General features: G+C 40.7%; 1 long non-coding RNA gene across 4 annotated transcripts in view; it reads left to right on the forward strand.

The window, feature by feature from the left end:
- The window catches only part of LOC117803711, a 78,655-nt gene that overhangs the window by 49,763 nt on the left and 2,489 nt on the right, over nucleotides 1-26,403 (forward strand). For all 4 annotated transcript variants that reach the window (XR_004627677.1, XR_004627679.1, XR_004627676.1 and 1 more), the window contains one exon: nucleotides 26,001-26,263. This is a non-coding gene — a long non-coding RNA (uncharacterized LOC117803711). The remainder of the gene's footprint in view (nucleotides 1-26,000; nucleotides 26,264-26,403) is intronic.

Consider the following 26,403-nt stretch of genomic DNA (forward strand, 5'->3'; position numbering starts at 1 on the left):
CGGGGAATGGGAGAAACAAGGCAGCGGAACGTTGTTGGCTAGTTGGCTGGTGGGCTTATGGGAGTTCATTATGCAGACGGTTGCACACTGCATACGTCCGTGCAAGTCTAAGTGACCCAAATGAGAGAACATGCACGAACTGCACAAGGATAGCGGGTTCTTGGCTCTTATAAAAGCATTCTCAGCAGCACCGTGCTTCACGGCAACAGTTCTGGAACATTTCATCAAATCACATTGTTTTGTAAATAATTTCTGCTCCTCCACTTTCCCGGTTTTCTCTGTCTGGGCTAATTACTGGACCACTGGCTCTCTGGGTGGATCCTCTCTATTTTCTGTTTTCTGTCTCCTTGTCTCTTGCTCTATTTGCTGGGAGATTTCTTCACCTTAACTTCCAACTCTCTACTTCAACTGTTAAGTTTTTAATTTCCAGAAGCTTATTTTTTATTCCCCAAATGTTCCTTTTCTATAGTATCCTTTCTTTTTTAGTTTTTAGTGGATTCGTTTTTTCCTCTCATAAGGATTTCTTTTTTTATCTTTGGTGTCCTGAAATATCACACTGTCTCTAGGTGTAGATCTTTTTTTTCTTCCCTCTTGATTGGTCTGTCTTTCTGCTCTAGGCTTCACATTTCAAATGTGTCCATTCTGAATTTGAGTTTATTTGTTTTTTTAATAGCCAATTTAACTTTTTTGCCAAAATCTCTATTATTATTTTTGAATGCAGACTTCTCTTTTATCTATCTGAGGTTATTATACATAAGTAATCTAATGTCTTATTGTTTCGTCCGCTTGTTGGGTTTGGGATCTCTTTTTCAAGGTGTTGTTAATTCTCAGGTTTTTTTGACTCTTGGATGTGTGATTGTCTCTGTTCAAGTGCTCCTATTAGCTTCTACAGAAGACTCTGGCAATGGGCTACAGATAGGTGTTTCCCACTTCTTGCTTCCTAACAGAACCCTTATTGTTTTTGGGCAGTCATATGCCCAACCAGATCCTGGTTGTACTAAATCAATTCTAATTCCAGTGCTTCTTTTTCCCAGCCTCCCCTGCAGCTAAGTCTGGCATGTGACAAACTTCTAGCCAATGTGATATAAGTGGAAACCTACTGAGAAACTTTTGGGAAATCTTTTACTTTATGTAAAAGGGATACTAATATGAGGAAAAGTCAGTGGTACTGCCTCTTTTCCTTTCTTCCTTCCTTTGACATAGATGTAATGCCTGGAGCACAGCAGCCATTATGTGACCATGAGGCAGCTATACTCTAAGGATGTTGAAGTAGAGAGTATGAAATCAATTTGTGGATAGCTTTAATTGGGTCAGACTTGCCAAACCTGAAACCACCCCTAGATATCCTATAATGTGATTTAATGAAATGTCTTTTTTGCTTGACCCACTATTAGTCATAGTTGTTACTACTTATTAAAGATTTCTGACAAATGTGGCCAGTGTGTGAACACTGTAATTGTTTCCCACATCCTGAATCCAGGAATTATAGTGGAAGAATGGAAGACTCTATTGGGTGAGGCAAACCAGGAGTGTATGTCTTTGACCAAAGTAGCTCCTTGCTCCTAAGTGTTGGTGGCCTTCCTGGGTGCTGTCATTATTTTTAACCTCACATGCTCCCCTTACTCCTGACTGCAGGCAGATGCCTCTCTTGCCCTCTTCTTGGCACACACAATATGGGGAGGAAAACAGAAAGCCAGTCTCCTGTTCCTACGTTAATGCCTCAACAAACCACTTTCAAGTAGCCAGAGAGCTTTCTTTGTTTCCCGTATCTGCCATTTCTGAGCTTAGAGCCTCTCGGCTGCTCTTAACTTCTATAAGCAGTCTTCTCTTGCATGTGGTTTCTACTGTGGTTTCCTCCTTCAGTCTAGCCTCATTCTCCTTCTGTCTTTTAAGAGTTCCTGATCACTTCTGTTCTACTGAGGGCACTTGTATTCCAGGGTCGCCATAGTACGCACGTACACGCACACCAGCACGCGCCTGTGATGCCTACCTCACGCTTGATCCCATAGCTATGACGTATATTCACGAAGAAAAAAATAGCCTAACTTTTAAATATCTAAACCCTCTTCTAAGAGTCTGTTTGAAGAAATAGCAGAATTGTCAAGGTTTTATATTCAGTGTTTCTTTACAGCATCATTAATAAGATTAAGAGGATTAATATCTCAGAAAGTATTAGAATCTTTCCTAGAACGTGACTTTCCTTCTGTGTGATTGGAAGCATCTACCTTCCTAGAGGTGGAAGAGGAGGTGTGGGAAGGAGAAATATTAAGGTTTACTATAATTCATCCTCTCTAAGACTTACATTTCTTTGAAATTGGGTGTGTCCTGTAATCGATGTTGGCTGACAGTAGCTGTTGGCTTGGCAACAGTCATGACATGGTTGTCATTGTCGGCATATATGCAAACTTGGTCTGAAAACCTTCTATTAACACCTTCTGTAAGGCGTTTAAAAGGCTGGGGAGGGGCAGCATGAAAGCTTGCAGGATGGGTGTCAGCAGTTTGGAAGAAAATTCCAGAGGCAGTGGCAGACCTCTTACTTAGTCTCCAAGTTAAGAGATCTTGCATCGACCACGCTCTCCATACACAGACGACTCTGAGTTGAAAAGGGGTTCGGAAGGATCCTCTGCGTCAGTCTCTTCTGCAAAGAAGTTTTAGAAATACTTTCCAATTTATTTCACTTCTGTTTTCCTTTTTACCGATGCACAGGGGTGATATATGATAAAAATGTATGTCTAAATAAGTCCAGAAAGAGCTTTTGCAATAAGTACAAACCAAAATTGTAAATTATAAGAAAGCATCACTCATAACTTAATTGGCAGCTTGTTTTTCTTTCTCGGGAGTACCTAAAATAACAGTGCATCTTATAAGTGATGGCATTCATTTCAGTGAAATGCAAAATTACAGAAAGAATGAAGAGAGAAAGAAGGAATTAATATCCAGCTTCTGACATTCAGAATAGAATTATGCAGCACGACATTAGCCTTGCAAAACGGGTGTCTGTCTTAAAAGAAGATCTTCTAAATTATTTCCGTTTGATCCTAGGTACACCCCCCCCAACCTCCCCCTTCTTCAGCATTTCAACAGCCGAGCTCAGAGAACTCAGCCTGTGGGGTCCTCCCAAAGTGGAGGAGATAATCCTTCCAGCTCTGGAAGGCGGGCTGGGAGGCTTGCTACTCCACAGGGCAGGGATGGGAGGCAGAGCCAGGCGGAAGCCTGCCTGTGTCAGGCCCAGGGAAAAGCAGGAAAATGAAAGCAATGGAGGAGGAGGTGGGGGGTGAGGAGAGCACATCAGGCAGGATGGGAGATGGGAGATAGAGAAGTCAGTAACTCCTGACACCCATGATGAGGGGGGCTTTGCCTCTCCTCCTGCTTAGAGCCCCTGGAAGAGGCGGCCTCCCAGAAAGCCCTGTAACTAGCCCAGGCGCAGTCCCAGGTGGAGGGGCCCTGGGTCTGGCTCCCCCCCAGCCTCTGTACCGCCCCCACATGGGATCCAGGCATAGCTAAGAGGGAGCTGTGGTGTTGCTGAAGGAGATCACTGTGACGTGACATCACCCGGGACTCAGAAGGGACCTGAGGAACCCCACGGCCAAGGAACTCCGAGCCTCCCCTCCACCCCTGCTCCTGAGATCCCAGAAGCCATACTCGTTCCCGGTCTCCACCTTGGCAATAGTGGAAGACTGGCCATTTTTCTTAGGCTGAGCCTTACATATAAGGAGTATTGACTAGGACTAATATTTGGAAGGTAATTTTTTCCCCCAGGCTAGCCAGAGAAGAGGACATGGGGGAGACCAGAAAAAATGCAAGAGCTACATTTTGTCTTCACCTCCCAGAGATAGTTGCATTTGGAGACCCTGTTACATTTATAAAAGTGAAAGCTGGAAACAATTTTGATGTATTACAATAGGAGGATGGTTTAACCAGTTATTACATGTGCATCAAATATAACTTTACACAGTTATCAAAATGATCTTTACGGACTATTTTAATTATACAGTAAGTGGGAGTCAGGAAGTAAATGCATATATCCTGAAAGACCGCAGTTAGATGTAAAAAAACAGACTGGAGAAAATTCACTAAAATGTCAACAGTAGTTACTCTGAAAAGAGAAGTATGGGTAATTTTAATTCTTTATACTTCTCCGTATTTTCCAAATTTTCTACAGTGAGTATGTAGAGCCGAAAAAAATAATAAAAAGATTTAGAGACAAAATCTTATATAGCAAATGTCACAAATGGGTTTCTGAAGCTTTTCACTCTTCTCTAACATAACCCACCTGCAACGGGGATGTGGGTGATTTGCCTGAGGGAGAGATTGTGGGAAATGATCCCTTTTTCCATGTTCCCTAATATCCAGCCCCAGTATGACAGTTTTCGGGGAAAAACTGACAGGACATTTCTATAATGCTAGCCCTCAAAGCAGAAAAATAGCAGTAGTTTCTCCAAGACTGTCCCCAAACCCTACCACACAACAACACCCATTTCTTTATGGGAATTTCCCATTCACACTGGCATCCATGCTGTCAGCTCTCGGAGGACCCCTGATTCTGGCATTGTAATCCCCAGAAATAATTTGCTTCTCCATAGGCACCTAAGACAAATAAAGATGTAAATACAAACAAAATGTGACCAGATGAAGACAGCCTGTCTGTCTGATCAGGCAGAACAGTGTCCAGCGGTCGGAGCAGGGGAGCATGGTCAGAGGCCCCTGAAGGGACAGTCACCCAAATCATCCTGGCCTATCCTGCCTCTCTGCTCTGTCAGACGGATTCCCTTACAGGCAGCCTGGCAACTTTGAATAGGAGGACATTTCTTTTCTAAAACACAGCATCTTGCAAATAGCACCAAGGATAAGAACACCTCACACCACTCTGGGAAGTCTCCAACACCACGGCTCCCCTCGGCAGGCCTGTGCCCAGTGTGGGGGCTTCTAGTCTAGGGCAGAAGTAAATTTAATCCCTTCCTCGCAACGGGTGAGTTTCAGGTGCTCTGGGCAAATCAATCCACCTGGGTGAACAGCAGCAGACCATCAGTTGGAAGAGGACACTCTTTAGCATTCTGGAATGTGAGTCTGGCAATAAATGGGAATCCCCTTAAGGATCCCTTGCTTCCAAGGTTGGGGGACAGCTACTGTCACTCAGACTGTGCCTCAGCATGGAGATTCCTGCTGGACAGAGAGAGACCTGCCTGGGAGCCCAGGATCACCATGCCCCAAGCCTTGGAGGTCAAGTATCACCCCAGGGGCCCTAATCTGTGTGGAATAGATCAGCACACATAGGAAAATAGGTGTAGGAGGAAAATTCAAGGTCAAATTGAGACGAGTTACAAAGGGGAACTTGCCTTATTGGTTATTGGAATATCTCCTAGAGCTACAAAAATTAAAATGGTGTGGTACCAACAGACAGTTCAGTGGGTCGGAGTAAAAAGCCAAGAAATATTTGCAAGTAGGGAAAAAAAAAGAGAAGAAAAAAAGGATAGAGCAAAGGTGGCATTTCAAGTAGGGATGTATTTAGCTTGGGATATAATGACAAACGGGGGGGGGAATCAGGAGCGGCTGTAGATGGATAAAAATTCGTTCATAGTTAGTAACTACGAATGCCATGGCTCACATACATGCTTTCTAACACCCTCCTTGCTTTGGTCTTCTAGTCTAGTTTCTTTATTTGGGGTCTTGATTTTTACATTTTTACTTCTTTTTTCCTCCCCCACATGGGTAAGTGCTTTTTTTTTTCTATCATTTTTATTTTATTTTTTCATCATGATAAGTGTACTCTTTAATCCCCACCCCGTATTTCCCCCACCCCCCACCCACCTCTCCTCTGGTAACCATCAATTTGTTCTCTAGTTAAGAGTCTGTCTCTCATTTTGTCTCTCTCCTTTCCCCCCTTGGTTGTTTGTTTTTTTTCTTAAATTCCACATATGAGTAAAATCATATGGTATTTGTCTTTCTTTGACTGACTTATTTCACTTAGCATTACACTCTCTAGCTCCAACCACATTGTTGCAAATGGCAAGATTTCATTCTCTTCTACGGCTGAGTAATATTCCATTGTGTGTATAGACCACCTCTTCCTTATCTATTCATCAGTAGGTGCGCACCTGGGCTGCTTCCATAGTTTGACTTGTAGATAATGCTGCAATAAACATGGGCGCATGTGTCCCTTTGAATTGGTATTTTTTTTAATGATTTTTTTTATTATATTATGTTAGTCACCATACAGTACATCCCCGGATTCCGATGCAAAGTTCGATGCTTCATTAGTTGCGTATAACACCCAGTGCACCATGCAATACGTGCCCTCCTTACTACCCATCACCAGTCTATCCCATTCCCCCACCCCCTCCCCTCTGAAGTCTTCAGTTTGTTTCTCATAGTCCATAGTCTCTCATGTTTCATTCCCCCTTCTGATTACCCCCCTTTTCTTTATCCCTTTCTTCCCCTACCGATCATCCTAGTTCTTATGTTCCATAGATGAGAGAAATCATATGATAATTGTCTTTCTCTGCTTGACTTATTTCACTTAGCATTATCTCCTCCAGTGCCGTCCATGTTGCAGCAAATGTTGAGAATTCGTTCTTTCTGATAGCTGAGTAATATTCCATTGTATATATGGACCACAGCTTCTTAATCCAGTCATCTGTTGAAGGGCATCTCGGCTCCTTCCATGATTTGGCTATTGTGGACAATGCAGCTATGAACATTGGGGTGCATATGGCCCTTCTCTTTACTACGTCTGTATCTTTGGGGTAAACACCCAGTAGTGCAATGGCTGGGTCATAGGGTAGTTCAATTTTTAACTTTTTAAGGGACCTCCACACTGTTTTCCAGAGTGGCTGTACCAACTTGCATTCCCACCAACAATGTAGGAGGGATCCCCTTTCTCCACATCCTCTCCAACAATTGTTTCTTGCCTTGTCTATTTTTGCCATTCTAACTGGCGTAAGGTGGTATCTCAGTGTGGTTGATTTGAATTTCCCTGATGGCTAAAGATTTTGAACATTTTTTCATGTGTCTGTTGGCCATTTGTATGTCTTCATTGGAATGAATTAGTATTTTTGTATGTTTTGGGTAAATACCTAGTAGTGCAATTCCTGGATCATAAGATAGCTCTATTTTTAACTTTTTGAGTACCCTCCATAGTATTCTCCAGAGCGGCTGCACCAGTTTGCATTCCCACCAACCGTGCACGCGGGTTCCCCTTTCTCCCCATCCTCGCCAACACCTGTTGTTTCCTGTGTTGTTAGATTTTAGCCATTCTGACAGGTGTGAGGTGATATCTCAGTGTGGTTTTGATTTGCATTTCCCTGAAGATGAGTGATCTTTTGAGCATCTTTCATCCATCTGTTGACCATATTGTATGTCTTATTTGGAGAAATGTCTATTCATGTCTTCTGTCTGCTTTTAAATTAGGTTATTTGTTTTTTGGGGTATTGACTTTTATAAGGTCTTTTTTTTTTTAAGATTTTATTTATTTATTTGACAGAGAGAGACATAGCCAATGAGAGAGGGAACACAAGCAGGGGGAGTGGGAGAGAAAGACGCAGGCTCCAAGCGGAGGAGCCCGATGCGGGGCTCGATCCCAGAACACTGGGATCATGTCTTGAGCCAAAGGCACACGCTTAACGAATGAGCCACCCAGGTGCCCCTATAAGGTCTTTATATATTTTGGATACTAACCCTTTTCATCGGATATGTCATTTGCAGATCTCTTCCCCCATTCGGTAGGTTACGTTTTAGTTTTGTTGATTGTTTCCTTTGCTGTGCAGAAACTTTTTATTTTGATGAAGTCCCTATAGTTTATTTTTATTTATTTTAGGTTTTATTTTTAAGTAATCTCTACACCCAGTGTGGGGCTTGAATTTACAACCCTGAGATTAAGAGTCCCATGCTCTACCCGCTGAGCCAGCCAGGCGCCCCAGTTTGTCTTTGCCTTTGTTTCCTTTGCCTCAGGAGACACATTTAGAAAGAATTTGCTATGGCTGATGTCAAAAAAGCTATTGCATGTGCTCTCTTCTAGGATTTTTATGGTTTCAGGCCTCACGTTTAGGTCTTTAATCCATTTTGAGGTTTTTTTGTTATTGTGAAAGAAAGTGGCCCATTTTCATTCTTCTGCATGTCACTGTCCTGTTTTCCCAGCACCATTTGTTGAAGAGGTTGTTTTTTTCCCATTGCATGTTCTTGCCTCCTTTGTCAAGATTGAATTGATCATATAGTTGTGGATTTACTTCTGGGTTATGTTCTAGTCCATTGTTCTCTGTGCCTATTTTTCTGCCAGTACCATACAGTTTTGATGACTACAGCTTTGTAATACAACTTGAAGTCTGGAATAGTGATGGCCGCAGCTTTCCTTTTCTTTTTCAAGGTTGCTTTGGCTCTTTGGGATCTTTTGTAGTTCCATACACACTTGGGATTGTTCTAGCTCTGTGAACAATGCTTTGGGTATTTTGATAGGGATTGCATTAAATGTGTAGATTGCTTTGGGCTGTATAGACATTTTAACAATATTTGTTCTTCCAGGGCGCCTCGCTGGCTCAGTTGGTGGAGTGTGAGACTCTTGATCTTGGGGTTGTGAGTTCAAGCCACACGTTGGGTGTAGAGATTACTTAAAAATAAAATCTAAAAAAATGTTTTTGTTCTTCCAACCCATGAGCATGGAATGTCTTTCCATTTCTTTGTGTCATCTTGAATTTCTTTCATCAGTGTTTATTGTTTTCAGAGTACAGGTCTTTCACATCTTTGGTTAAGTTTATTACTAGATATTTAATTGTTTTTTTTGGTGCAGTTGTAAATGGGATTTTCTTGGTTTCACTTTCTGCTGCTTCATTATTCATATATAGGAATAAACAGATTTCTGTACATTGATTTCATATCCTGCAACTTTACTGAATTTATTAGTTCTAGTAGTTGTTTGGTGGAGTCTTTAGGGTTTTCTATGTATAATATCATGTCATCTGCAAATAGTGACAGTTTTGCTTCTTTCTCACCAATTTGGATGCCTTTTATTTCTTTATGTTGTCTGATTGCTGTGGTTAAGACTTCCAGTACTATATTGAATAAAAGTGGTGAGAATGGGCACCCTTGTCTTATAATCCTGACCTTAAGGGAAAAGCTCTCAGTTTTTCATCATTGAGTATTTTGTTGGCTGTGGATTTTTCATATATGGCCTTTATTATGTTGAGATCTATTCTCTCTACATAATACTTTGCAGAGGGTTTTTTATCATGAAAGGTTGTTGTACTGTGTCAAGTGCTTTTTCTGCATCTATTGAAATGATCGTATGGTTCTTATCCTATCTCTTATTGATGTGACCTATCATGTTGATTGTTTTGCAAATATTAAGTCACCTTTGCATCCTGGGGATAAATCCCTCTTGATCGTGTAGAATGATTTTTTTAATATATCATTGTATTCAGTTTGCTAAGATTTTGTTGAGGATTTCAGCATCATATTTGTGAGAGATATGGGCCTGTAGTTCTCTTTTTTTGTAGTGTCTTTGTCTGGTTTTGGTGTCAGGGTAATATTGGCCTCATAGATGAATTTGAAGTTTTCCTTCCTCTTGTATTTTTTTGAATACCTTGAGAAGAATGGGTATTAACTCTTCTTTAAATGTTTGGTAGAATTGGGGCGCCTGGGTAGCTCAGTCGGTTAAGTGTCTGACTCTTGATTTCAGCTCAAGTCATAATCTTGGGTTTCTGGGATCGAGCCCATGGTGGGGCTCCATGCTCAGCGGAGGCCTGCTTGAGGATTCTCTCTCTTACTGTCCCTCTGCCCCTCTCTTCGTTCACATGGCTGTGTGCACTCTCTCTCTGAAATAAATAAGTAAATTTTATTCATTTCAGGGGTTGGGCAGAGGGAGAGGGAGAGAGTCTTAAGCAGACTCCATGCTCAGCCCGACAGGCGGCTCCATCCTGCAACCCTGAGATCATGATCTGAGCTGAAACCAAGAGTTGGAGGCTAACCGACTGAGCCACCCAGGCGCCCCATAAATAAGTAAATCTTTAGAAATAAATAAATCACTGTTCAGTAGAATTTGCCTGTGAAGCCACCTGGTCTTGGGCTTTTGTTGCTTGGGAGTTTTTTGATTACTGATTAATTTCATTGCTGGTGATCGGTGTGTTCAAATCTTCTATTTCTGCCTGCTTTGGTTTTCACAGGTTATATGTTTCTAAGAATTAACCCATTTCTTCTAAGTTGTCCGATTTGTTGACATATCATTTCATAATATTCTGTTACAATTGTTTGTATTTCTGTGATGTTGGCTATTTCTCCTCTTTCATTAGTAATTTTGTTTATTTGGGTCCTCTCTCTCACTCTCTTTTTTAATGTATCTTGCTAGAGATGTCTCAATTTTATTATTTTTCTTCCTTTTTTTTAATTTAATTTAAATTCTAGTTAGTTAATATATAGTGTAATATTAGTTTCAGGAGTAGAATTTTATTAATTTTTTCAAAGAACAAGCTTTTGGTTTCATTGATCTGTTCTATTGTTCTATTGTTTTTTTAGTTTCTGTATCATTTCTTTCTGCTCTAATCTTTATTATTTCCTTCCTTTGCTGGGTTTGGTTTTTTGTTTGTTGTTCTTTACTAGCTCCTTTAGGTGTAAGACTGGCTTGTTTTTTGAGGTTTCTCTTGCTTCTTGAGGTTGGCCTGTGTTGCTATAAGCCTCCCTCTTAGATCTGCTCTTGTCGCATCCCAAAGGTTTTGGAGTGTTTTCATTTTCATTTGTCTTCATGTAATTTTTGATTTCTTCTTTGGTTTCTTGCTTGACCCATTCATTGTTTAGTAGCATGTTATTTAACCTCCATGTATTTGGGGTCTTTCCTAGATTTTTTTCTTGTGGTTGATTTCTAGTTTCATAACATTGTGATCAGAAAAGATACATGGTATTACTTCAGTTTTTTTGAATTTGTTGAGACTTGTTTTGGTGCCTAATATGTGATCTATCCTGGAGAAGGTGCACTTGAAAAGAATGTATATTCTGCTGTTTTAGGATGGAATGTTCTGAATACGTCTGTTAAATCCATCTGTTCCAGTGTGTTATTCAAAGCCATTGTTTTCTTGTTGATGTTCTGTTGGGATGATCTGTGTGTGCATTGATATAAGTGGGGTGGGAAGTCCCCTACTATTATTGTAATACTATTGATTAGTTCCTTTCTGTTTGTTATTAATTGTTTTATGTATTTGGATGTTCCCATGTTGGGGTGCACAAATGTTTACAGTTGTTATATCTTCTTGTTGAATTGTCCCCTTCATTATTATATAGTGTCCTTCCTTGTTCTTGTTATAGTCTTTGTTTTAAAGTCTATTTTGTCCCATATCAATATTGCTATGCTGGCTGTCTTTCACATCCATTTGTGTGATAAATGTTCTCCAGCCCCTCACTGTCAATCTGCAGGTGGCTTTCAGTCTGAAATAAGTCTCTTGTAGGCAGTATATAGATGGGCCTTGTGTGTGGGTTTGTTTTTTTAATGAGTTCTGTCACACTATGACTTTTGATTGGAGCTTTTAGTCCATTTACATTCAAAGTAATTATCGATAGATATGTATTTTTGCCATTTTGTTTCTTGTTTTGTGGTTGTTTCTATTGATTTTCTCTGGTCCTTTCTTCTCTTTTTTTTTTTTTTTTAAAGATTTTATTTATTTATTCGACAGAGATAGAGACAGCCAGCGAGAGAGGGAACACAAGCAGGGGGAGTGGGAGAGGAAGAAGCAGGCTCATAGCAGAAGAGCCTGACGTGGGGCTCGATCCCAGAACGCTGGGATCACGCCCTGAGCCGAAGGCAGACGCTTTAACCGCTGTGCCACCCAGGCGCCCCTCCTTTCTTCTCTTTTTGTCTTTCATTGTTCTTGGGCTTTCTTTAGTGATATACTTGGAATCCTTTCTCTTTATTGTTTGCATATCTATTACTGGTTTTTGATTTGTGGTTCCCATTACGTTTGTATAGAACATCTTCTGCGTGCAACAGTCTATATTAAGTTGAGAGGTCTCTTAGTTAATTCCTCTTCCTCCCACATTTTAGCTATGTCATGTCATGTTTTACATCCTTATATTTTATGAATCCCTTGACTGATTTTTACAGAAATATTTATTTTTACTACTTTTGTGTTTTTTACTTTCATACTCTCACTTACGGTCTCCCTTTCCACTCTAAGAGTCCCCTTTAGTATTTCTTGCAGCACTGGTTTAATGGTCATGAACTCCTTTAGCTTTTATTGTCTGAGCAACTCCTTATCTCTCCTTCTATTCTGAATGGTAGCCTTGCTGCAGAGAGCATTCTTGGCTGTAGATTTTTCCCTTTCAGCATTATGAATGTATCATGCCACTCCCTTCTGGCTTGTAAAGTTTTTGCTGAAAAATCCACTGATAGCCTTATGGGGTTTCCCTTTTTCATAACTGTGTTTTCTTCCCTTGCTGCTGTTATTTTTATTTTTTTATTTTTTAAAGATTTATTTCAGAGAGAGAGAGAGAGAGAGAGAAGCCAACTCCCACCAAACTCAGAGCCTGATGTGGGGCTCAATTCCATGACCCTGAGATCATGACCTGAGCTGAAATCCATAGTCGGATGCTTAACCAACTGAGCCACCCAAGCACCCCTTCTCTTGCTGCTTTTAAAAGTTTTTCTTTACTGCTACTTTTTGCCATTCTATTTGTTTATTTTTAAGGAAACTCTATGCCCAATGTGGGCTTGAGCTCATGACCCTAAGATCAAGAGTCACGTGCTCTACCAACTGAGCCAGCTAGGCGCCCCACTTTTTGCCATTTTATTTACTATATGTCTTGGTGTGGACCCCCTTTGGCTGAATTTTTGGAGGTGTCTCTGTGCCTCCTGGATCTGGATATCTCTTTCTTTCCCCAGATTAGGGAAGTTTTCAGCTATTATTTCTTCAAATGAATTTTCTGCCTCCACCTCTCTGTTTTCTGAGATCCTTATAATGGGGATGTTACTACGTTTGATGGAGTCACTGAGTTCCCTAAGACTATTCTCAATTTGCATAATCTTCTTTTTTTTGCTTTCCATTTCTCTGTCTTCCAGGTCATTATTTCATTCTGCTTCATCTAGCCTGCTATTTATTCCATCGAGTGTATTTTTAATTTCATTTATTGTCTTCTTGATCTCTGATTGGTTCCTTTTTGTCTCTGTGTTAAGGGTCTCACTGATGTTCTCCATTGTTTTCTCAATTCCAGCGAGTATCTTTATGATCAGTATTTTTTTTTAATTTGTAAAAAAACTATCTTTTAAAGATTTAGAGAGAGTGAGCGCAAGCATGAACAGGGGAAGGGGCAGAGGGAGAGGGAGATAGAATCCTCAAGCCGACTCTCCGCGGAGCAGAGCTGGATGTGGGGCTCAGTGCCAGGACCCTGAAATCCTGACCTGAGTCAAAACCAAGAGCCTGCTGCCTAACTGACTGAGCCACCCAGGCGCCCCATGATCATTACTTTAAATTCTCTATCAGGCATATTACTTATATCCGTTTCACTTTGGTCTCATGCTGTGGTTTGTTCCTGTTCTTTTATTTGGGGCATATTCCTCTGTCACCTCATTTTGTCTGATTGTCTGTGTCTGTTTCTGTGTGTTAGGAAAGTCAGCTACTTCTCTTGCTCTTAAACAATAATAGCTTTATGATGAGGAGGTCCCGTAATGCCCTGCAGTGCAGCAGTATCCCTTGCTCCCCAGGGCCTGGCCATCCTATGTGTGTTGCGTGTGCTCTGCCGTTGAATCTTGGACTTTTATTCCTTCAGTCCCGTTGTCTGTAGAGGCTCTATTTGCCTATTTGGACAGCAAGATGTGCCGTGGTCTGCTTGCAACACAAAACCTGCCCCCACCACTGCCGGAACTGAGGTCCTCTGTATTCTTATAAGCACCTCCAAATCTTTTGTAGAGCAAGACTAGGCATAAATAATTAAAAGTCAAAAGTTTAAAAAGGTAGATATGGAAAGTACAAAGTACTGTGAGTACTTGAGGGAGGGAGAAATCACATTTGCTTTTGGAGTTTGGGTTAAGCACCAGGGAAAGGGTAGCATTCTAGATGAGTCTTGAAGGTTGAGTCAAATTTTAGGAGATAGAGATGTTGAAGGAATGGCTTTCTCGGTGGAAGGAACAGAAAATGTGAAGACACGGAGGCAGAAAAGAACTAGGTGTTGTGAGGCACGGGGAATGGTCCTGTGTGGAATATTTCACTTAGTCCAAAATATTTACTGAGGACTTAATATGTACCAGATGCTTGCTTCTAGAGTTGGCAAAGACTTGATCAAAGACTTTAGTCCTTTGTAGATTTTCAATTGTCCATATTCTGTGTATCAACAGCATTCCTCTCTGGGGACACAATGGCTGCAACAGCCCCTGGCACCAAATTCTCCTATGACGACATGCGGGAAAGCAGCCTCCTCTCACCTGTCCGTTAATATTAAGGAGGAAGTCTCAGGGGCCACTGCAGACTTCCCTTAAGTCCAAGGCCTTGTTTCCTTGCCCAACTCCATTTACTGCCTGGTACGCTCCTTACGTTCTGTCACGCTACCTCCGATACTCACCAGTCAGTGGAGCCGGGCAAACTGATTATCCATATGGGGAAAAAAAAGTAACTAACTGCATCTCTTCTTCCTCAGACCAATATGAAAATTGGTATATTATAGATCTAAATGCCAGAAGTAAAACTAAAAACCTTTTACAAAGCAATATAGGAAATATCTTTCTAATTTTAGAGTAGGGAAAGACTCCTTAATCCAGATGCCAGAAAGGGTTCTAACTATAAAAGAAAAGATTTATGTATTGCATTTCTTTTATTATTTTATTTTTTTTTAAAGATTTTATTTATTTATTTGACAGAGATAGAGACAGCCAGTGAGAGAGGGAACACAAGCAGGGGGAGTGGGAGAGGAAGAAGCAGGCTCATAGCAGAGGAGCCTGATGTGGGGCTCGATCCCATAACGCCGGGATCACGCCCTGAGCCGAAGGCAGCCGCTTAACCGCTGTGCCACCCAGGCGCCCCACATTGCATTTTTTAAAAAGATTTTATTTATTTATTTATTTGACAGAGAGAGAGACAGAGATAGCAACGGCAATAGTGAGAGAGAGCACAAGTGGGGGCAGAGGGAGAAGCAGGCTCTCTATTGAGCAGGGAGCCCGAGGCAGAGCCCGATCCCAGGACCCGGGGATCATGACCTGAGCCAAAGGCAGATGCTGAACCAGCTGAGCCACTCAGGTGTCCCTGCGAGTCCATTTTCTCATATTCTCATCAACTATGAGCTTTATGAGTTTTTGAATCCTTTCTAAAAAATCTTATTTCCCTGATGTTTTAATTTGCATTTCTCCCATTACAACTGAAATGGAATATTATGATGTTTCCAGAGTTTAAAAAATTAACTAGTTTTTAATTGAAAAAGTAATTCATGTACATGGTATAAATATCAAACAGCATAAAAACATACACTGTGAAACATAAGTCTCCTTCCTGTCCTGGAGCCCCAGTCCTCCTGAGGCCGCCACCACGATCAGTTTCTTGTTTTTCCTTCCAGAAATATGTACATAAACAAGCACACACACAAGAAAAAAATGCATCTATGTACACTTATATCCTTTTTTGTATACAGTGAGAACATGTTTTTAGAGAGCAATATAGATCCCAAGCCCTGCCTACCGCTCAGACCCCATCTGGGGTGCCCTCCCCACCAGTCACCACACTCCGATGGGACTGGCCATGTTTGTGGGCCTCACTGTGAGCTCTTTCCTGCCTCGGGGTCTTTTCTCTTGTACCCTGCTGCCTTAACTCCAATGACACCTTTGGAGAAGTCTCCATGACCACGTGTTCTAAAGCAGCCCCACTGCCCCCAATCTCTCACGGTCACATCTCTGTGCAGTTTCCTTGGCAGTATTTACCACTATCCGAAATGGGCTCATTTCTGGATATCCTCTTTGTTCCTTGCGCCTCTCCTCTGGCAGAATGTAAGATTGGACCTGAGCCATCCCGTGTACCTCCATTTCTCCAGTGCCTACGACAGATTGTGGCGTAAAGCAAGTCCTCGACTAATATTTGTTGAGTGAGTGATTCTTTTTTTTTTTTTTAAAGATTTTATTTATTTATTCGACAGAGATAGAGACAGCCAGTGAGAGAGGGAACACAAGCAGGGGGAGTGGGAGAGGAAGAAGCAGGCTCACAGTGGAGGAGCCTGATGTGGGGCTCGATCCCATAACGCCGGGATCAAGCCCTGAGCCAAAGGCAGACGCTTAACTGCTATGCCACCCAGGCGCCCCGAGTGAGTGATTCTAAGGCACACCGTACTGTATTTTGTTGTTTTGACTTCACAGGGAGTGAAATAGTTTGGTATTGCGTGCACACACACGTACGTATGTTGTGTATATATATATATATATGTTCCGTTCATTTTACTGCTTTGGAAATAATTCATCATTCATTTAGCCTGTTCCCCATGCATGGACAATGAGATCATTTGTAGTATTTTGGTATTTCAAAACATGCTCACATATATGTGAATTCATGCACATAGGAATATAGTCCTGGAAATAGAATTGCTGGATAAAGCGGTATATGTGTTTGTAGGTTTTATATTTTTGTTGAAGTGTGATCGACACACACCGTTATGCTGGTTTCAGGTGCACAGTGTCGTGATTTGTGTATATTGGGGAAGGATCAGCACAGTAAGTCTAGTTAACATCCTCCACCATCCACAGTGACAAAATTTTCTATCTTGTGATGAGAACTTTTAAGATCTGCGTTTGTGGGGGCACCTGGGTGGCACAGCGGTTAAGCGTCTGCCTTCGGCTCAGGGCGTGATCCCGGCGTTATTGGGATCGAGCCCCACGTCAGGCTCCTCTGCTATGAGCCTGCTTCTTCCTCTCCCTCTCCCCCTGTGTGTTCCCTCTCTCGCTGGCTGTCTCTATCTCTGTCGAATAAATAATAAAATCTTAAAAAAAAAAAAAAGATCTGCGTTTGTGCTTTTAATAGATCAAGTGCCCTTTCAAAAAAGTCACACCAACTCACACATGTATTTTCCCCAGAGATGTATGTGTCTATTTATCCATGTCGTAACCAACTTTGTTTTACCAAATGTTTCTCATCAGACTGGGGGAAAATATGGACGCAAGCAAAAATCGGCTTTCACAGAAAATATAAACGGCTCATAAAACATGTTAAAAGACGCTCAACCCTACTCAACGGTTTTATTGCATAGCTTTCACGATGAATGAGGAGGAGCGCCTTTTGCCATGTTTACAAGGCAATTATTAAGCTAGAGCGGTGCTCCATCCACCTTGCTTTTATGCCACTGGCTCTTTGGTGCAGGACTCCTCATTACATGCACTTGCAATCCATGCCCTTTTTTTGTGGCCGAGACTTTAGGTTTTATTTGGAAAAGCTATACCACTCTGCAATTATTAAACTTTTTTTGCATGGATTTTTTTCTAGTATTTTTACAGTACTTTAGAATTTTCACCTTAAATTGATCGGGATTCAGTGGTTCTAATACCACTCATTGATCTGTCCATCTCTTCCCTGCCGATTTACAATGGCACGTTTACCATATAGTGGTGTTCCATTTGTCTACCATACCCTCACTATCGGAACTAAAGTCACATAGGAATGTGTGAAGCCGCCTTCCTAGACATTTTATTGGGGGGAAGCCTAAGAATCTTGAGGCATAATGCTATGGCGAGGGAAAAGAAGTAAGCACCTTTGAGAGTAGCAAGAGGGAAGATATTCCAAAAGTCTTCAGTGGGGGGCACCCCTAGCCCTCTATCTCAAGGGCGTGGGGCAGGTGGCAGGGCCTGAGATGTTGGAGCTTGGGAGGTGGCTCAAGGGGAAATTTACAGCCTTAGAAACTGAGACTCCTAAACCAGATAGAATGAAAACAAATGGATTTAGCGTTCAATTCATCACATTTTTAAAGGAACAACAAAATAAATGCGACATGAGTGACGTTGAGCATCTTTTATTGTGTCTGTTGGCCATCTTGTACATCTTATTTGGAAAAATATCTATTCATGTCTTCTGCCCATTTTTTAATTGGGTTATTTAGGTTTTTTGGGGTGTTGAGTTGTATAAATTCTTTATATATTTTGGATACTAACCCTTTTCATTGGATATGTCATTTGCAAATATCTTCCCCCATTCAGTAGGTTGCCTATTGTTTTGTGGATTGTTTCTTTTGCTGTGCAGAAACTTTTTATTTTGATGTAGTCCCAATAATTTATTTTTATTTAATTTAGGTTTTGTTTTTAAGTAATCTCTATACCCAGTGTGGGGCTTGAACTTACAACCCTGAGATTAAGAGTCCCATGCTCTACCCGCTGAGCCAGCCAAGAGCCCCAGTTTATCTTGGCCTTTGTTTCCTTTGCCTCACGAGACGTATTTAGAAAGACCTTGCTATGGCTGATGTCAAAGAAGCTATTGCATGTGCTCTCTTCTAAGATTTTTATGGTTTCAGGCCTCACATTTAGGTCTTTAATCCATTTTGAATTTATTTTTGTGTGTGGTAAAAGAAAGTGGTCCAGTTTTATTCTTTTATATGTCGCTCTCCAGTTTTCCCAACACCATTTATTGAAAAGATTGTCTCTTTCCCATTGGAATATTCTTTCCTGCTTTAACAAAGATTCATTGACCATATAATTGTAGTCTCATTCCTGGGTTTTTTATTCTGTTCCATTGATCTCTGTGCCTATTTTTCTGCCAGTACTATACAGTTTTGATGATTACAGCTTTGTAATATAACTTGAAGTCCAGAATTACGATGCCCCCAGTTTTGCTTTTCTTTTTCAAGGTTGCTTTGGCTATTCGGGGTATTTTGCGGTTCCATACACATTTAGGATTGTTCTGGCTCTGTGAAAAATGCTGTTCATATTATGAAAGGGATTGCATTAAATATGTAGATTGCTTTGGGTCATGTAGACATTTTAACAATATTTGTTCTTCCAATCCATGAGCACGGACTGTCTTTCTAGATCTTTGTGTCATCTTCAGTTTCTTTCATCAGTGTTTTGGAGTTTTCAGAGTACAGGTGTTTCACCTCTTTGGTTAGGTTTATTCCTAGGTGTCTTATTATTTTTGGTGCAATTGTAAATGGGATTGATTCCTTAATTTCTGTTTCTGCTGCTTCATTATTGGTGTATAGAAATGCAATTGATTTCTGTACGTGGATTTTGGATCCTACAACTTTACTGAATTCGTTGATCAGTTCTAGCAGTTTTTTGGTGGAGTCTTTCGGGTTTTCTATAGATAGTGTCATGTCCTCTGCAAATAGTGAAAGTTTGACTTCTTCCTTGCCGATTTGGTTGCTTTTTATTTATTTTTATAAATTTATTTTTGTTTTTTAAAAAATATTTTATTTATTTATTTGTCAGAGAGAGAGAGCGCACAAGCAGAGGGAGCAGTAGGCAGAGGGAGAAGCAGACTCCTCGCTGAGCGAGGACCCCCCCCACCCGGCAACGTAGGACTCGTTCCCAGGACCCTGGGATCATGACCTGAGTTGAAGGCAGATGCTTAACTGACTGAGCCACCCAGGTGTCCCTAGATGGCTTTTCTTTTTGTTGTCTGCTTGCTCTGGCTATGATTTCTAGTACGATGTTGAGTAATAGTGGTGGCAGTGGACATCCCTGTCTTGTTCCTGACCTTAGGGGAAAAACTCTCAGTTTTTCCCCATTTAGGATGATATTGGCTATATTTCATATATGGCCTTTATTATATGAGGTATGTTTCCTCTAAAGCTACTTTGTTGAGGTTTTGTTGTTTTTTTTTTTATCATGAGTGGATGTTGTACTTTGTCAAATGCTTTTTCTGAATCTACTGAAATGATCGTATGGTTTTTATCCCTTCCCTTGTTGATGTGATGTATCATGTTGATTGATTTGGGAATACTGAACCACCCTGGCAACCCAGGAATAAATCCAACTTGACTGTGGTAAGTGATTTTTTTTTAATGTATTATGACATTCAGTTTGCTGGTATTTTGTTGAAGATTTTTGCATCTACATTTGTGAGAGATATTGGCCTGTAGTTCTCTTTTTTGTGGGGTCTTTATTTGGTTTGGGTATCAGGGTAATGCCAGCCTCATAATATGAATTTGGACGTTTTCCTTCCTCTTGTATTTTTTGGAACGGTTTGAGAAGAACAGATATTACTTCTTCTTTAAATGTTTGGTAGAATTTGCCTGTGAAGCCATCTGGTCCTGGATTTCTGTTTGTTGGGAGTTTTTTGATTACTGATTCAATTTCTTTGCTGGTTATCAATCTGTTCGAATTTTTTATTTCTTCCTGTTTAGTTTTTGGTAATTTTTGTGTTTCTAGGAATTTACCCATTTCTTCTAGGTTATCCAGTTTGTTGTCATATGGGTTTCCATAATATTCTCTTACAATCGTTTGTATTTCTGTGGTGTTGTTTGCTATTTCTCCTCTCTCACTTGATTTTATTTGTCTGGGACAAATTTCTTTTTGGCAAGTCTGGCTGGAGGTTTATCAATTTTATTAATTTTTTCTTTTTGGCAAGTCTGGCTGGAGGTTTATCAATTTTATTAATTTTTTCAAAGAACAAGTTCCTGGTTTCATCGATCTGTTCTATTGGGTTTTTAAAGTTTCTATATTGTTTATTTCTGCTCTCATCTTTATTATCTCCTTCCTTCTGCTGGTTTTAGGCTTTGTTTGTTGTTCTTTTTCTAGCCCCTGTAAGGTTACATTGTTTATTTGAGATTTTTCTTGCTTCTTGAGGTTGGCTTGTTGCTATAAACGTCCCTCTTAGAACTGCTTTTGCTGCACCCCAAAGGTTTTTTTTTTCATTTGTTTCCATGTATTTTTAAATTCCTTCTTATATTTCCTGATCAGCACATTCATTGTTTAGTAGCAGTTATTTAACCTCCATGTATTTGTGGTCTTTCCAGATTTTTTTCATGTATTGATTTCTACTTTCATAGTGTTGTGGTGAGAAAAGGTACATGTTATGACTTTGATCTTGAATCTGTTGAGGCCTGTGTTGTTGCCTCATACATGATCTGCCCTGGAGAATGGTCCATGTGCACTTGAAAAGAATGTATATTCTGCTGTTTTAGGATGGAGTGTTCTGAATATATCTGTTAAATCCATCTGGTCCACTGTGTCCTTCAAAGCCACTGTTTCCTTGTTGATTTTCTGTTTAGATCATCTGTCCGTTGATGTAAGTGGGGTGTTAAAGTCCCTTACTATTATTGTATTATTATCAATTAATTCCTTTATGTTTGTCTTTAATTGTTTTATGTATTTGGGTGTTCACATGTTGGGTGCATTCATATTTATGATTGTTATACCTTCTTGTTGAATTGTCCTCTTTATTATTATATAGTGTCTTTCTTTGTCTTTTGTTACAGTCTTTGTTTTAAAGTCTAGTTTGTCCCATATAAGTATTGCTACTGCAGCTTTCTTTTCACATCCATTTGCACGATCAACGTTCTCCATCCCTTCACTTTCAATCTGCACGTGTCTTTCAGTCTGAAACAAGTCTTGTAGGCAGCGTATAGATGGGTCTTGTTTTTTATCCATTCTGTCACCTTATGTCTTTTGATTGGAGTGTTTAGTCCATTTACATTCAAAGTAATTATTGGTAGATATGTATTTATTTCCATTTTGTTACTTGTTTCATGATTATTTCTGGAGATTTTCTCTGATCCTTTTTTGTCTTTATTTCATGGTTTGCTGATTTTCTTCAGTGATATATTTGGATTTCTTTGGCTTTATTCTTTGCATGTTTATTAGTGGTTTTACCACTAGGTTTGTATATAACCTCTTCCGCATGTAGCAATCTATATTAAGTTGATGGTCACTTAAGTTTGAACCCATTCTTCTCCCCACATTCAGGTAGATGATTATATTTTCTATCCTTTTTTTGAATGAGTTCCTTGAATGATTTTTGTACAGAAATATTCATTTTTACTGCTTTTGTGTTTCCTACATTTATACTGTCACTTTTGGTTTCTACTTTCCACTCAGAGAGTCCCTTTTAATATTTCTTGCAGGACTGGTTTTGTGGTCATGAGCTCCTTTAGTTTTGGTTCACCTGGGAAACTCTTTCTCTCTCCTTCTGTTCTGAATGATAGCCTTGCTGGATTGTGTATTCTTGGCTGCAGATTTTTGCCTTTCAGCCCTGTGAATATATCATGCCACTCTCTTATGGCCTGCAAAGTTTCTGTTGAAACTATCTCCAGCTAGCCTTATAGGTTTTCCCTTGTAAGTTAATGATGTCTTTTGTCTTGGTGCTTTTAGGATTTTTTTCCTTTATCACCATATTTTGCCAATTTATTTACAATATGTCTTAGTGTTGGCCTGCTTTTGTTGATTTTGATGGGAGTTCTCTGTGCCTCCTGGATCTGGATGTCTGTTTCCTTCTCCAGATTAGGGAAGTTTTTGGCTATTATTTATTCAAATGAATTCTCTGCCCCCTTTTCTCTTCTACTTCTGGGACTCCTATAATACGAATGTTATTGCATTTGATGGAGTCATTGAGTTCCCTAAGTCTGTTCTCATTCTGCATAATTCTCCTTTCTCTCCTTTTTTTCAACGTCATTGCTTTGCATTACTTTGTCTTCTAGGTCATTAATTCGTTTCTCTGCGTCTTCCAGCCTGCTGTTCATTGCATCAGGCATGTTTCTAATCTCACTTATTGTGCTCTTCATCTCTGATTGATTCTTTTTTTTAACTCTTTTATCTCGGTGGTAAGGGTCTCACTGCTGTCTTCCATTCTTTTCTCAAGTCCAGTGAGCATCCTTATGACTGTTGCTTTAAATTCTCTATCAGGCATGTTACGTATATGCCTGATGTGAACCTATGTTACACTTAGATCTCTGGCTGTGGCTTTATCTTGTTCTTTCATTTGGGATCAATTCCTCTGTCTTCTCATTCTATTGTATTTCTAATACACACATATACGGAGACATGTACATTTTAACTTTTTTTAGAGGGGGTGGGGCAGAGGATGAGGGAAAGAGGGAATCTTAAGCAGTCTCCATGCCTGGTGCAGAGCCCAACACGGATCTCACAACCAGGTCTCACAACCCTGAGATCATGAACTGAGGTGAAATCAAGAGCTGGGTGCTTAACCAGCTGAACCACCCAGGGGCCCTACAGACATGTGTGTTTTAAAATGGCATTTCCCCACTAAAAAATGCCCAAGCCTGTGCTATATTTAAACCTAAGGAGGGAGTTGCAGATGACAGAAAATGAAAGGAGATTATTTCATAGAAAATACTCTAAATGACTGGATCAAAAGTAATTCTGTTTTGGTGTCCAGGCATTATGCTAACATACAAGAGAATGAGAAACATCCTCTCGTTTCTGCATGAAGCAAGGTGTGGCTGCAAAGAACAGGGGCTACACCAGCCCCTCAAGAACTGTGCTACCCCACGGAGTGCAGAAGGAGCAGATGTAACTGGAAAAGGCAGCAGTGGTGGGCATGTCATGGGAGGGAAGAAGGGTACCCAATGGTGGCTTGACATCAGAGGCAATGAAAAAGTGCCTTCCAGATTCTTTATACACAGCACGGGCCTCAACGAGAGACATAGGATCAGGCGCACTGATCAGGAAAGGATGAGTGTGATGGAAGCTATATGATCTTCTTTGAGGATGGGCCTCCTAGAAGTAATTAGGAGAATGTCATAGGGACAGTCTGGGACGTGGGAGTAGAAATCAGTAAAATATGAGTCTGTGATGCTATTATGACCCATTTCAAGCCCCAAACTCATATCCTTAGGAAGTATGGATTACCATAATATTCAGAAAATAAATGCATTTAACTGTAAAAAAGTAAATAAATAAAACAAAATGGCATTTCCCCTCCACTGACTATTTCCGCCCCCATTCCAACTCTGTTCTCCTGCCACTCTCATCCTCTAGCGCCCACTTTTGCACATTTAATTGTGTGTCCTTGGTTGGGTATGTATCATTGAATGACATAAGTGTTATGGTCTGAATTGTGTCTGCACCAAAGTTTCTATGTAGAACTTCTAACCCCCAGAACCTCAGAATGAAGTCTTTAATGAGATAATTAAGTTAAAATGAGGTCTTTAGAATTGGCCCTAATCCAGTATGACTGGTGTGCTTATAAGAAGAGGAAATGTGGATGCAGACATGTACACACACAAAGAAAAGACCACATGAGATGCAGGGAGAAGATGGCCATGTACAACCTAAGGAGAGAGGCCTTGGTAGGAGCCAACCCAGCCGAGACCTTGATCTCGAACGTCCAGCCTCCAGAAGTGTGAGGGCATAAATATTTGCTGTCTAAGCTTCCTGTGTTGGACTTTGTTATGGCAGCCTAGTAAACTATGACATCCAGTGTTGGTGTATGCATGTGTTTGTTTTTTAATTTACATATATCATCTTAGATACAGACTCAAATCTGTTTCTCTTTTTTCCCCTTAGTGCAATTTCTAAAAATGTTTTCTTTTTGCTTATCCTATTTTCTACAGTGCATGTGTACATTGATTTTTTTTATTGTGGTAAAATATATTTAACATAAAATTTACCATCTCAGCCATTTTTAAATGTACAGTTCTGTGTTGTTAAGTGCAGTCACATTCCTGTGATGTATCCCTCTCCAGAAGTTTTTCATTTTCCCAAACTGAAGCTCTACACCCCTTAAACAACATTACTGCATTCTTCCCTCCCCTCCCCAGCCCCTGGTAACCACCATTCTATTTTCTGTTTCTGTGACTTGGAGTCCTCTAGGTACCCCATATAGGTGCAATCCTACAATATTGTCCTTTTGTGTCTGGTTTATTTCACTTAGCATAATGTCTTCAGGGTTCATCCATGTTGTGGTATGTGTCAGCATTTTCTTTCTTTCGTTCTTTCTTTTTTTAGAGAGAGAGAGAGTGTGCAGGGGGCGGGGCAGAGAGAGGGAGAGAGAGAATCTCAAGGAGGCTCCAAGCCCAGCATGGAGCCCAATGCGGGGCTCGATCTCACAACCCTGAGATCATGGCCTGAGTTGAAATCAAGAGTTGGATGCTTAACCAACTGAGCCACCTAGGTGCCCTGCATTTCCTTCCTTTTTTAAGGCTGAATAATATTCTATTGTATGTATATGCCACTTTTTTTTTTAATCCATTCATCCACTGATGGACATTTGGTTTGTTTCCACCTTTTGGTTGTTGTGAATAATGCTGCTGTGAACATGGGTAGGTAAGTAAATATTTGAGTCCTTGCTTTCAGTTCTTTTGGATGTATACCCAGAGGTAGAATTGCTGGATCATAGTTGCTGGAACATAATTCTGTGTTTAATTTTTTGAGGACCCTCCACACTGCTTTCCACAGTGGCTGCACCATTTTACATTCCCACCAACAGTGCACAAATGTTCCGATTTCTCTACATTCTCACCAACATTTGTTATTTCTGTTTTTGTTTTTATATAATAGTAATTTTCATGGGTGTGAATTTGGATCTCATTGTGATCCCTTTTGATTCATATTTCATCCTATAATGTTTTATTTTTGAATTCCAATCCTACTTTATTTGACATGTTGATATTATCTTCATTCTGTTTCCTTGTGGACTGTAATTTTTAGCACTATAAAATCCCATTTTAAAAAACCTGAGTTTTTGTGTTAAGCTCAGCCTTGTCTGTTATTACAAGCATGAGTCTGCCATTTTGGTTTGCATGTTTCTCCTCTTTGCCAAATCCTTTTACACTTATCTTTCTGGGTCACTTTGTTTTAGAAAATTCTTGTATATGATTGTATTAGATTGAGTTCTTCAAAAAGCGTAGCCTGAGACCAAATCTCCCTTGCCACTCCTTTATTAGGGAATGCAATCCCAGGAAAGCCAGAGGAAGGGAACATGACTGAGGGCCAAGGAAGCAGGAAGGGCAAGTCTAAGGATGCCCTTAGAGGGAGTGCGTGTCTGGTCTCATGGGACCATCTTCCAAGAGCCCATCTGCCTTTGCAGCTATCTCTCATCACAGTCTGTACAGGGAGAGAAAGGAGGAAGAATTCACCTGGCAGCTTCCATCCCCCACGTTCTCAAATGTTCTCTCCACAGGTGTTAACTCCTCTGCACTTCGGGTTGTGCGGGGTTGGTGCCCAGAGGCCCAGGTGTCTCATGCATCAGCGCGGATGCCTCAGGGCAGGAGCGGAGACGCGCACAGGGGAGCGCTCCAGGCACTGCTGGGTTGTACCCGCACCATGTGAGCTGAGGCACAAAACTTCTGTCATCTCAGCAACAGCTGGAACAGGGCAAGCAGCTCTGTCACCCTTACATATGCGGCAGGGCCTGACTGAGCTGTTTGCCTGGAGCTGCAGGAGGTGAGTGGTGAGCGTCTCCTTAAAAGCTGCCTTGAGGAGGGCTGCCTGGGTTGCACAGCGGTTAAGCGTCTGCCTTATGCTCAGGGCGTGATCCCGGCGTTATAGGATCGATCCCGGCGTTATAGGATTGAGCCCCAANC

This window comes from Ailuropoda melanoleuca, chromosome 9, assembly GCF_002007445.2.
Source record: "Ailuropoda melanoleuca isolate Jingjing chromosome 9, ASM200744v2, whole genome shotgun sequence".
NCBI lineage: Eukaryota > Metazoa > Chordata > Mammalia > Carnivora > Ursidae > Ailuropoda > Ailuropoda melanoleuca.